General features: G+C 38.3%; 1 pseudogene; it reads right to left on the reverse strand.

The window, feature by feature from the left end:
- Positions 1-8,898: 8,898 nt before the first annotated feature.
- LOC102847249 overlaps positions 8,899-10,546 on the reverse strand; it is a 12,804-nt pseudogene continuing 11,156 nt past the window's right edge.

Genomic DNA, 10,546 nt, shown 5'->3' on the forward strand with positions numbered 1-10,546 from the left:
CTTTACATCTACGCCCCTGTTCATCATGAAGAAGCCAGAGAGTCGGCATCCAATTCCCAAATCAATAAGACAGTTGGTTTAATTACCATTGGAAAATGCTTGTCATTCCTCTGTAGCATCTGGTCTCCACTGGACCCTCATCATTTCCTTCACCTGCTCCCACCACTGACCAAACTGTGCAGCTCTGCAACTGCATCCTGGCCCATCCTCACCCTTCTTCCCCCAACCCTCACCTCCTTGTACCCCCAATATGTTTTCCCAATAAAAAAAAGAAGAAAAAATGTTTCTGACAAAATTGGATATTAATCTACAGAAAAATGATACAAAAATCATTATCTCACAGCATATCTAAAAAAACTAATTTGAAACGGACCAAAGGTCTAAACCTAAATTTAAAACCATGAAATTTCTGGGGGAAAACTATGTGATTAAATCTTTTGGAAAAGTAGGATTATTATAAGCATTACAACAAATGTACAACTAGAGGACAAAACAGATAAATGGAGCCTCATAAAAGTGAACTTGACTTTTCTCTAATGAAGTTTATAGTCCTTGGTTTTAGTCCTAGGTCCTTGATCCACTTTGAGTTGGTTTTTGTGTATGGAGTGAAGTGTGGATCTTGCTTGAGTTTCCTACAGATAGTTCTCCTAAAATTTGCAAATGGAAATACCATTTGACCCAGAAATTCCACCACTAGGAATATACCCTAAAGAAACCAGAACTGCCACCCAAGCAGATATACGCACACCCATGTTTCACAGCTTTGTTCACAATAGCAAAGAATTGGAAACCACCACCTAAGTGCCCATCAACAAACGAATGGATAGAGATGGTCTGGAATATTCACACAATGGAATACTACACTGCATTGAAAAACAAAGAACTCATGAAATATTATACAAAATAAGTCACCCTGGAGGACATTATGCTGAGTGACATATCTCAGTCACAAAAGAACAAATACTGTATAGTGCCACTGTTGTAAAATGGGACTGACATCGGGGTTGGGGGGAACCTAAGAAAAGAGGGGATAAATAATGTATACTACATTAAAATAGATGAGGGAGAGACCTGTTTAAAAGGAATATATGATTAGGTATTATTTTCATGACAAGATTCCAGGAAAAAAATGGAAATTAAAATGGACTGTGAACTCGGGGAGGGGAAGAATACGTAACAATGAAAGAATTTTTTTTTTATTCAAAGAGAAAAACGAACTGAGGGGAGGAGTGGGCAGGGAGGAAAATGTACAATGAATAAATGGGGGGAATTAAATGGAAAGAATATGCTGTAAAAAATATATATGTTGCATTTTGAAAATCATTTAGTTTGGGGAGGGGGGGCGGGAGTGAACTTGGCTCAGTCCTTGGGAGTTGTGCTACTAACCCAACCCCTCTGGCTGTTTGGATCCACTCACTTTTCTAGACAAGAAAGACAAGCAATCTCCTGCCTCAGAAACCCAAAGAAGCTCTGAGTTAGTGCTGACTCCATAGTGGCAAGTTTGAGTTTTGTGCTGATTAAATGATTTTTTTGAAAGAATATACAATCTGCATAGTGTGGGGGCTAGGGGGTTTGCGGTAATATACAATAAGAGTCTAATCTCCAAAAATCTATAGACACTTCAATAACATAACATTAAAAAGACAAATCAATCACAAAATAGGCAACAAGTATGAATACAATCTTTACTAAAAAGGACCTCCAAGCAGCCCATAAATGGGAAAAGATGCTCAGTATCACTAAGAGTAATTCCCATTCTTCAAATAGGAACTTTCATTCATGCAAATCAAAACTACAACGAGATACCATCTGACTCCAGCTAAAGTGACAGTGATTTTTTAAAAAAAAAAAAGGCAGGGGAGATAAAAAATAAATACCAAAGATATAAAATATTGGAGCCCTTATTTATTGGTGGGACTGTAACTGGACCAACCACTACAGGAAACAGTAAGATGTTTTCTCAAAAGCTGGAACTACCTTATGATCCAACAATCCCACTCCTGAGTATGTACATTGAACACCTATTGTACATCTATATTAATCGCTGATTTATTCACAATAGTATAGTCAAAGTTCCTATCAACTGATAAATGCATAAGCAAACTATACTATGTTCATACAAGGGATCACCATACAACCACAAATATTAATGAGTCCAGAAAACATAATACAGATGGACCTAGAGAACATAATGCTAAGTGAAGTAAATCAAGGATTTAAGGACAAATATTACATAATCTTTTTTTATAAAAAGACGGGAAGAGAGAGAGGCCAGTGTTCACTAGTAGCTACCAGGAAGCAGAGAGAGGAAAGGAAAGTACGTGTTAAGCTGTAGAGATTTGTTCTTTTTGAAAACAGGAAAAGTAATACCAAATGTAGTCTTAGTGAGCACATGACAACCAAAATATTATAGCATTTGAGCATATGTGGATAAGAATAAACAAACTGGGAAATGAGCAGGTAAAGATATGTATACAGGTGAGAAAAACAGACTCCCATTGTCCCTTCTGAGTCTTGGTGACATTCCATTGGTATTTTTGAGGATATTTGCAGGAAGGTCTTGTCCATCTTTCTACTGCAAAGTAGTTAGTGAATTTTAATCGCTCACTTTTCAGTTAGCAGCTTAAAACAAAACACACTATGATAGGTCTGTGTACACACAAATCAAATATAAGCATGCAGGCAGATATATTCATTGATGACAAAAATACAAACACTCTTCAAGCATAGCCATATACCTTCTAACATAAGTCATCTGGATCTGAAGGTTTAGGGCCACAGCCTATTGCAATAACTCAACCAATTAGCATAGCATAGTTCACAAAAATAATGATCTGCATCTTAATGAATTGAGTAACATCTCGGATCTTAAAATGTGTAAGTGGCCATCCAAGACACAGATACAGATCTCTACTCTGCCAGGGCAAAACATTAAGAAGACAGTAAAAAAATCAAAGAAAAAAACAAATCTACACGAGTCACAACCTCATCTACCTTACGATCAGAAGAAATGTACAGTGCCCGCTTACCATCAGCTAGCCATTCTGACTAGGGTCACAATAGTTGGTCCTTAAATGAATGGGAGAAAATGTGGAGCAGGACTCGAATCTTATTTTAAAAAGGACCAAAACAACTATGAGATATCATCTCACCCCATTAAGAATAGCAAAATTTAACAGAACAGTAAACAATGAATGCTGGCAAAGTTGAGGAGAAACTGGAACCGTTATTCACTGTTGGTGGGAGTGTGAAATGGTGCAACCACTGTGGAAGGCTGTATGGTGCTTTCTCAAAAAGTTGCAAATAAATACCATTTGACCCAGCAATTCCATTACTGGGAATATACACTAAAGAAACCATAACTGCCACCCAGGCAGGAATATGCACACCCATGTTTGTTGCGGCTTTTTCACAATAGCAAAGAGTTGGAAACAACCTAAGTGCCCATCAACAAACAAATGGATAGAGAAGCAGTGGTATATTCTCATAATGGAATACTACACTGCATTGAAAAACAAGGAACTCATGCAATATTATTCAAAATGGGTGACCTTGGAGGATATTATGCTGAGTGAAATATCTCAGTCACAAAAGGACAGGTGCTGCGTGGTGCCACTATTGTAGAATGGGACTAACATTAGGGTTGGGGGGAGACTGAGAAAAATTGGATAAATTATGTATACTGCATTGAAACAGATGAGGGAGAGAACTGTTTAAAGGCGATATATGATTATTATGGAAGAGTCCAGAATGAAGGTTGCATAGTGGAGTGTACTTGGGGCAGGGAGGGAGCGGGGGATTGTATACCAATGAAAGAATTTTTCTTTTACTTTTCAAAGAGAAGAGTGAACTGGGAGGGTGGACAGGGAGAAAAATGCAACAATGAATGTATGGAAATCCAAAATCTCTGTAAACGTTCATTAAAATTAATAAATAAAAAAAGGAAAAAACAAAAAAAAAAGACTAGGCAAGCATTAGAGAACAAGATACACCCTAAGACTATTGCCCTGAGACACTCTTTGAAGATATTATACAAAATGAGTGAAATACCTCAGTCAAAAAGGACAAATACTGCATAATGTCATTGTTACAAAGGAGGACTGACATAGGGGTTGTGGGGAAACTAAGAAAAGAGGTGATATATAATGAACACTGCATTGAAACAGATGAGGAAAGAACTGTTCAAAAGGAATATATGATTAGTTATCATTTGCATGACAACAGTCCAGAATAAGAGCTGCATAGCAAAGTGGACTCAGAGGTGGGGTGGCGGAATTGTGCAACAGTGAAAGAATTTTTTTTCAAAGAGAAAAGTGAACTGGGGGGTGTAGGGAGGAAAATGTGCAACAATGAATAAATGGAAATCCAAGTTCTCTATAAACTTTTGTTAAAATCTCAATTAAAATAAATTTTAAAAAAAACAACAACAACCTAGAATCAAGCCTCTTCCCTGAGATCACCTTTCAGTGAAACAGCAGAGTAACACATGAAATAAAAGATAATACCCACAGAATCTGTATCCTTTTTGAAAACCATCCTTGAGACCAAAACGTTAACAATTATTCAAATGTGAAGATAACAGGGGTAGGGCAACTTGAGTACTGGTATGGAAACAAACTGAACATCATTAAACAGAATACTGGCATCATGTGATAATGTAACCAATGTCACCCATCAATTTGTGTGAAAATTGTCAAATGGGAGTCTAACCTGTGTAAAATTTCATCAGATTTAGTAACAAGTACTCAAGTAGTGCTATAATTCTCTATGAATTTTTAAAATTATCAAGTTAAATAATTCCTATGAAACAAAAATTCCCAGTTGACCACGTAAGAACAAAATAAAATCTTCCTTCTTGACCCTCATTGCAGAGGCCCAAGACAAAACATCTTTCAAAGTTCATGTATGATGAAACAACACAAAGGCACAAGGTAGGTAATTATGGGCTTAGAGTTCACTCTGGATTGATATTTTATGGTAAAGACCAGCCTGGAGCAAAACCTGAGCAAAAGATAACTAAAATTGTGGACACAGGCAATGGTAATCCCCTCAAAATACTGTATTTCCTCGTCTCCTAGTTAATAAATCATCAGCCCCCAGTTAAGGCTTCTTGTAAATTTCTTTTTTCTTCAAAACACCTAATTGTTAACGAGAGCATCTAGCAACAAAACAGCTCGAAGGATCAATTTTCCTTGTTAGCTAAGATTTAGCCCTGAAAGACAAGCCCTTGAGCCTCAGAGGAATAGCTCTGTGTGAAACTGCTCTTCTAAAGTTCAAATGAACAGGAGACAACAGAATAAACAATATCTTGAGTAGAGGAGCTGAGAGCAAACCCCTTGAAGAAAAATGAAACCAATAACTACGAAAGGAAATGATAGAGACCCAGAAACTTGGAAGAAATAGTCATGCTACTCCCATTGGTCTTTCAAGAGGTGATGCAAACAGAAGGAAATTTGCATTTCAAAGAAAAACCTGAAAAATATCTTGTATCCCATGGCCAACTAACTTCGCTCAAAATTACTTTTTTCTAATGAGGGGAAAAATAATAGAGAATGTATGCTAAATTGCAACCAGAAGAAATAAGGCAGGAAACTGGAAAAGAAAAATAGAAACTCACAAACTGCCCAGAGCTAAAAACCCTCTTCACCTCACCAACCATTCATTGCACCACCACACACTCCCCCTACTCACCTTAAACTGGAGCTGGCCTTCTCCCCCCAAAAAGGAGGTTTCCCAGCAGTGCAGAAAGATCAAACCAGCAGTCATCTCATGCCGTGACCACTTCAGTAAAGAAAGCAAGGTGATTCTGAAAGCTTTAGTAATTGCACAGAAAACTAACGCGGTCCCTTGGCGGCTTTCTTGAAAACCTGAGACCAACTCCTGGAAAAACAGTCTTGACCACTTGTCACTACAGGAAACTGCTAGATGGCAATCAACAGCTTTCACCAGAAAAAGAGGAAGACAGTGCAGGAAACCAGTTTCACTACCAGGGAGGAACTGGGGGTGGCAAACAGTGGTTGGAAAACTGAGGAAACTCCTTAAGCGCCTTTCTTCTTCCTGCTGACTGCTTCTGCTGCTCAGGCAGTTCCTAGGGGTTAATCTTGGAGAAACAAAAGCAAACTCCCAAGAGAGTGCTTCTGGAGGGTGGCTGCCTCTGTGGGAACCAAGAGTTTAGAAGGATGGAGTGGAGAATTGAAGGAGACCCTGCCTCCAGTGCCTGCTTATTCCCATTTTGATTAGCCCTCCACTGGAGGAGATAAACCAGTGTCTTCGGAGTCCCCACCTGTTTTTCCCAGTGATGAGGGAATTAGCAATGGGAATTTTTTTCATCATCACTAGGGAAGTTCAGCTCTTATAGATGAGTGCTAAGCACACTCAAGCAGCATTTAATACACAAAGCAAAGGCACTTCTCTCAAGCATCCTTAATTTCAACTCAGAGGAAGGAAAAGCGTTAACTTGAAGATGCCAAAGACCAAATTCACGTGGGAAGTGGATTTAAACTTCTTCATTTGGAATTCCTTTGAGCAGGCTCTGGGTTTTTAAAATGAGACTAGATGAAAATGGTACATTTTTAACTTGTCTGTTTGAAACAACAACACTATGATTCTTTTTAAACTGTGCTTAAAGTCATTTACACATTTTCCAGAAGTTGCATCAGATTTTCCAGTTAAACATTGAAACCAAATATGCTTTAATCATGCCTCTATAACATTTATAATCATGTCCCTATCCACCAGCTAATGTCCAGTGCATGGGTAATGCTGCTCTCAGAACCTTCTCATCCTGGACCTGAAAGTTTTCAGAGAACCAGGTCAGAGACAGAGGAAGTGGTCTTTTCCTACTAAAGATGCACGTTGTGATAGTCCATAGGGAGTTGTGCTACCAACCAAAAAGCAGTGCCTCCCTGGAAGTCCAAACCCACCAGGAGCCCCACAAGGGAAAGATTGTCAATCTTCTCTTGTGCAATTTACAATCTCAGAAAACCTACTGGACAATCGGATATGAGTTAGTTCTGTAAAGATTACAGTCTGTGTCTAAACTCTGTGGGGTTGTTCTAACTTCATCCTAAAGGATGAATTTCATCTTAAAGGATGACTAGAAGTCAGGATTTACTCTACAGCACCTGATAATATGCAAGCATCAACAGCACATAGGCGTGGACAGCCAGATTGGGTTTAGATTTGATTCAACCATGCCTCCGGAAAATCTATGAACTTTGATAAATGTTGATAGTTGTAGAGGGGCTTCAGGCCTTTTGTTCATAGGGTTGCTATGAGTTGTGCTCCACTTCAAGGCAATCAACAACAACAGTAACTAAATCTTTCTGAGCCACAATTCCTGCTATGAGGGTAAAAAAAAATCTAGTGGCCAAGTGGCAAGAAGCTGTGCTGCAAACCCAATGGTCCATAGTTTGAATCCACCAGCTACTCTGTAGGGGAAGGATGGGTAATCTCCTCCCATGCAATTAACTGCCTCAGAAAACCCACCAAAGGGTCAGCTATTGTTTGGTTCCAACTTAACAGTACAACAACAACAATATATACCATCTACCTGGTAGGATTGTCATGAGAATTCAGTGATACAGACCCGAAACACTGACATAAACCCATAAAACATAGTGGATGTTCAATAGACTTTACCTATCAAGGCTTCCAAACTAAGACAGGCGAGAAAAAAAGGCCTGGTAATCAACCTACTTTCAAAAATCAACCTGTGAAATCCCTACAGATCACAGTAGTCCTATTCCATTGTCCATGGGCTCATCATGTGTTGGAGGTAACTCAACGGCAATTAAAAACAAGAATATTATCATAGCAATATAAAAATAATATAACAATGGCATTATAAATGAAAAAGGTAGGCCTCTACAGACGGGCACAGAGAGATGTCCAAGAGACACTGTCAAGTAGGAAAAATGCAAATTGTAGAAGAGCATTTATAATACAATTTCATTTGCTAACAATATTTTAAATTGTGTTTACTGTTTGTTTATTGCTTGTCTCCCACTAACTGATAAACTCCTTGAGATGAAGATCCTTTTTTTTTTAGTTTAAGAACTTTTAATTACTATTCTATCCCAAAAGCCCCAAGAGTACCCTTGGTAGACAGACAATAAAAATGTGTTGAATAATTGAATGATATTAGGAAGCTTGCTTGGTAAAGCGTCCGTGAAAGAGGAGGTCCTCAGTGAGACCGATTGACAACTTGGCTGCAACAAAGGATTTAGCTGAGCCGAGTTTGTGAGGATGGCACAAATTTGACAAGGTTTCCTTCAGCAAGGGTCACTAGAGTCTGAGTTGACTCATTGCCACCTGATAATAACAATAATAACAAGTTCATATCACAAGAAATAACTAACAGCAGTTACCTCTGCAGAATGGTATGGAGGTGCAGGGACTGGGTGGGCCCCAGGGGAAATGTTCCATTTGTCTGTGCCTCTCTTTGCTGTTTGCAATTTTTATAATGAGTTTTCATTCCTTACAATAAACATACAGCTCTTAAAAAATGAAGAGTATAACCAGAATCATTGAATTGTACATGTAAAAACTGTTGAATTGGCAAATGTTTTTGTGTACATGTTTTTCACACATACACAATGTAGTTCTTAGAAGATAGTGGGTGCTTACGGAGAATATGGGAAACCTTATAATCTATAGTTGCTCCCCATTAACAAAGAGATTGAGAAGGGAGGGGTGAAAGATCCCTACAATGGATAAGGTCAAATGGTGATTGATTTTATAAAACATAATGCATGGGGTGATTGTATGAAACACAATATATATAAACTTTGTAAGCAAACTAATTTTTTTAATGATCAAAAGGGACATTTTATTTCCATCCCAAATGAAGTGAATGTGAAAATCTCAGTTTACTGTCTTGATAAAATAAGATGAAGTTTAGAACTGGATCACTTGACCCTTTCATTTTTTATCTCCTCCCAGTTCAAACTGCTTTTGATAGCCAACATTCTTTTAGATGTGCAGTTTGGCTCAATACATTCAAGTCTTAACACAATCTTCTTTGTAGTTTTCATCTTTTTTCCAAAAAATTGGTTTAGTCTACCCCTAGCCTCTCTGCTTTGTTTCATAATGCCACTTTCCCTGGATATGCAAAGAGTCTTTGCCCTTCTTGTACTGTGTCACTTTGTGGGGCTGGTGCTTGCCACACTTTTTGCAAAAAGTCTGGTGACTTTTGGGAATGTTGACTATGTTCACTGGAGCCCTATCTGCTCAAAAAGGAGGGAGCCAAACTAATATTTAAAAAAAAAAATCAAACAGAAACCAAACCTGTGGGAGAGAGGAGAAGGAGGAAAATGTACAATAGTGAATGAATGGGGAAAAAAATGCAACTTTTCTGTAAACGTTTGTTAAAATCACAATTTAAAAAAAGGGTTTTTTTCATTTACAAGACAATGGTCCAGAAGCAATTTATATAGGAAAGAAAGCATAGAGCTTGCTTTTTTTCTTGGCCTTCCTTTAATCATTCCAAAGCCATTTCTACAATTTCTCATCTCTGCTCCAATCTCTTCGGGTCTGCTCCATTACCTAAACATAAACTTTAGCTGTCCTCTCCTATGGCATCTTTACCCAGACCCTTCTCTTTTCTAGGAATGCCTTCTCTTCATTTGCTCATTTTCCCAGTCTGTGGTTTAAAGATCAACTCACACACTGTCTTCCAGGCGCCTCCTCTGATCTCCCAATGTCTCTGGTCTCTCTCTTGCGGACCCTCCCAGAGATTTGAGTTAGTACCAGCCATCAGCACTTATCTACAATGTCTGTTAGTTTCTCTCTGGTTCACAAACTGCCTGAGGCAAGAACTACCAAAAATTGTAGCTTTATGGGTTTGCATGCCTGCCTGGTGTACTGCACTGTGGGCAGTGAGTATCACAATAGGGAGCTGTGGGGCTGTGTGTGTGATTTTGAAAAATTCATCTGCTTAACTGTATCTGATATTAAAACAGAAAGGACCATGAGCCTGTCATTCTCCTTGACATTGCAACATGGAAAATGCTTACTAAGCATATTCTTTTCAATGCTTTCAAAAGGTCTCTAAGTTGATGTAAAGGGTTTTAGTTATTCTAAGTCCTTAGTATAAGTATTCAGCTATTATATCATCTGAGCTGATTTCCTCATAATATTTTTTCCTAACGACACTGACAGAACAAGGAATTTTGACAACCTAAGGTAAGACTTAAGAAGGGCTTCTTGTTATTGTTATTGTTGTTGTTATTGTTGTTGTTTTGTTGTTGTGTACCGTCAGATCAGAACTGACCCATAGCAGACCCTCTGGTGGGCTTCCAGAGGCAATTAATTGCACAGGAGGAAATTGCAGAGCCGCTGGTGGAATCTGAACTGTGTGCCTTCAGTTTTGCAGCACAACTTCTTTAAAAAGCTTCTTAATACAGACAGTCTAACCATAGAACTTCCCCTTTACATTTAGATCATGGATAAGAAACAGAAATCTAACAAAGGTTCTTTATCATTTTCAAACATTCATTTGTATGAAATGCAAATATTTTGCCACTGACTACTTACTCCCTTGCAG

The sequence above is a fragment of the Elephantulus edwardii genome, unplaced genomic scaffold (genome assembly GCF_000299155.1).
Source record: "Elephantulus edwardii isolate Elephantulus edwardi_28Jun2011 unplaced genomic scaffold, EleEdw1.0 scaffold00164, whole genome shotgun sequence".
In the NCBI taxonomy this organism is placed as follows: Eukaryota; Metazoa; Chordata; class Mammalia; order Macroscelidea; family Macroscelididae; genus Elephantulus; species Elephantulus edwardii.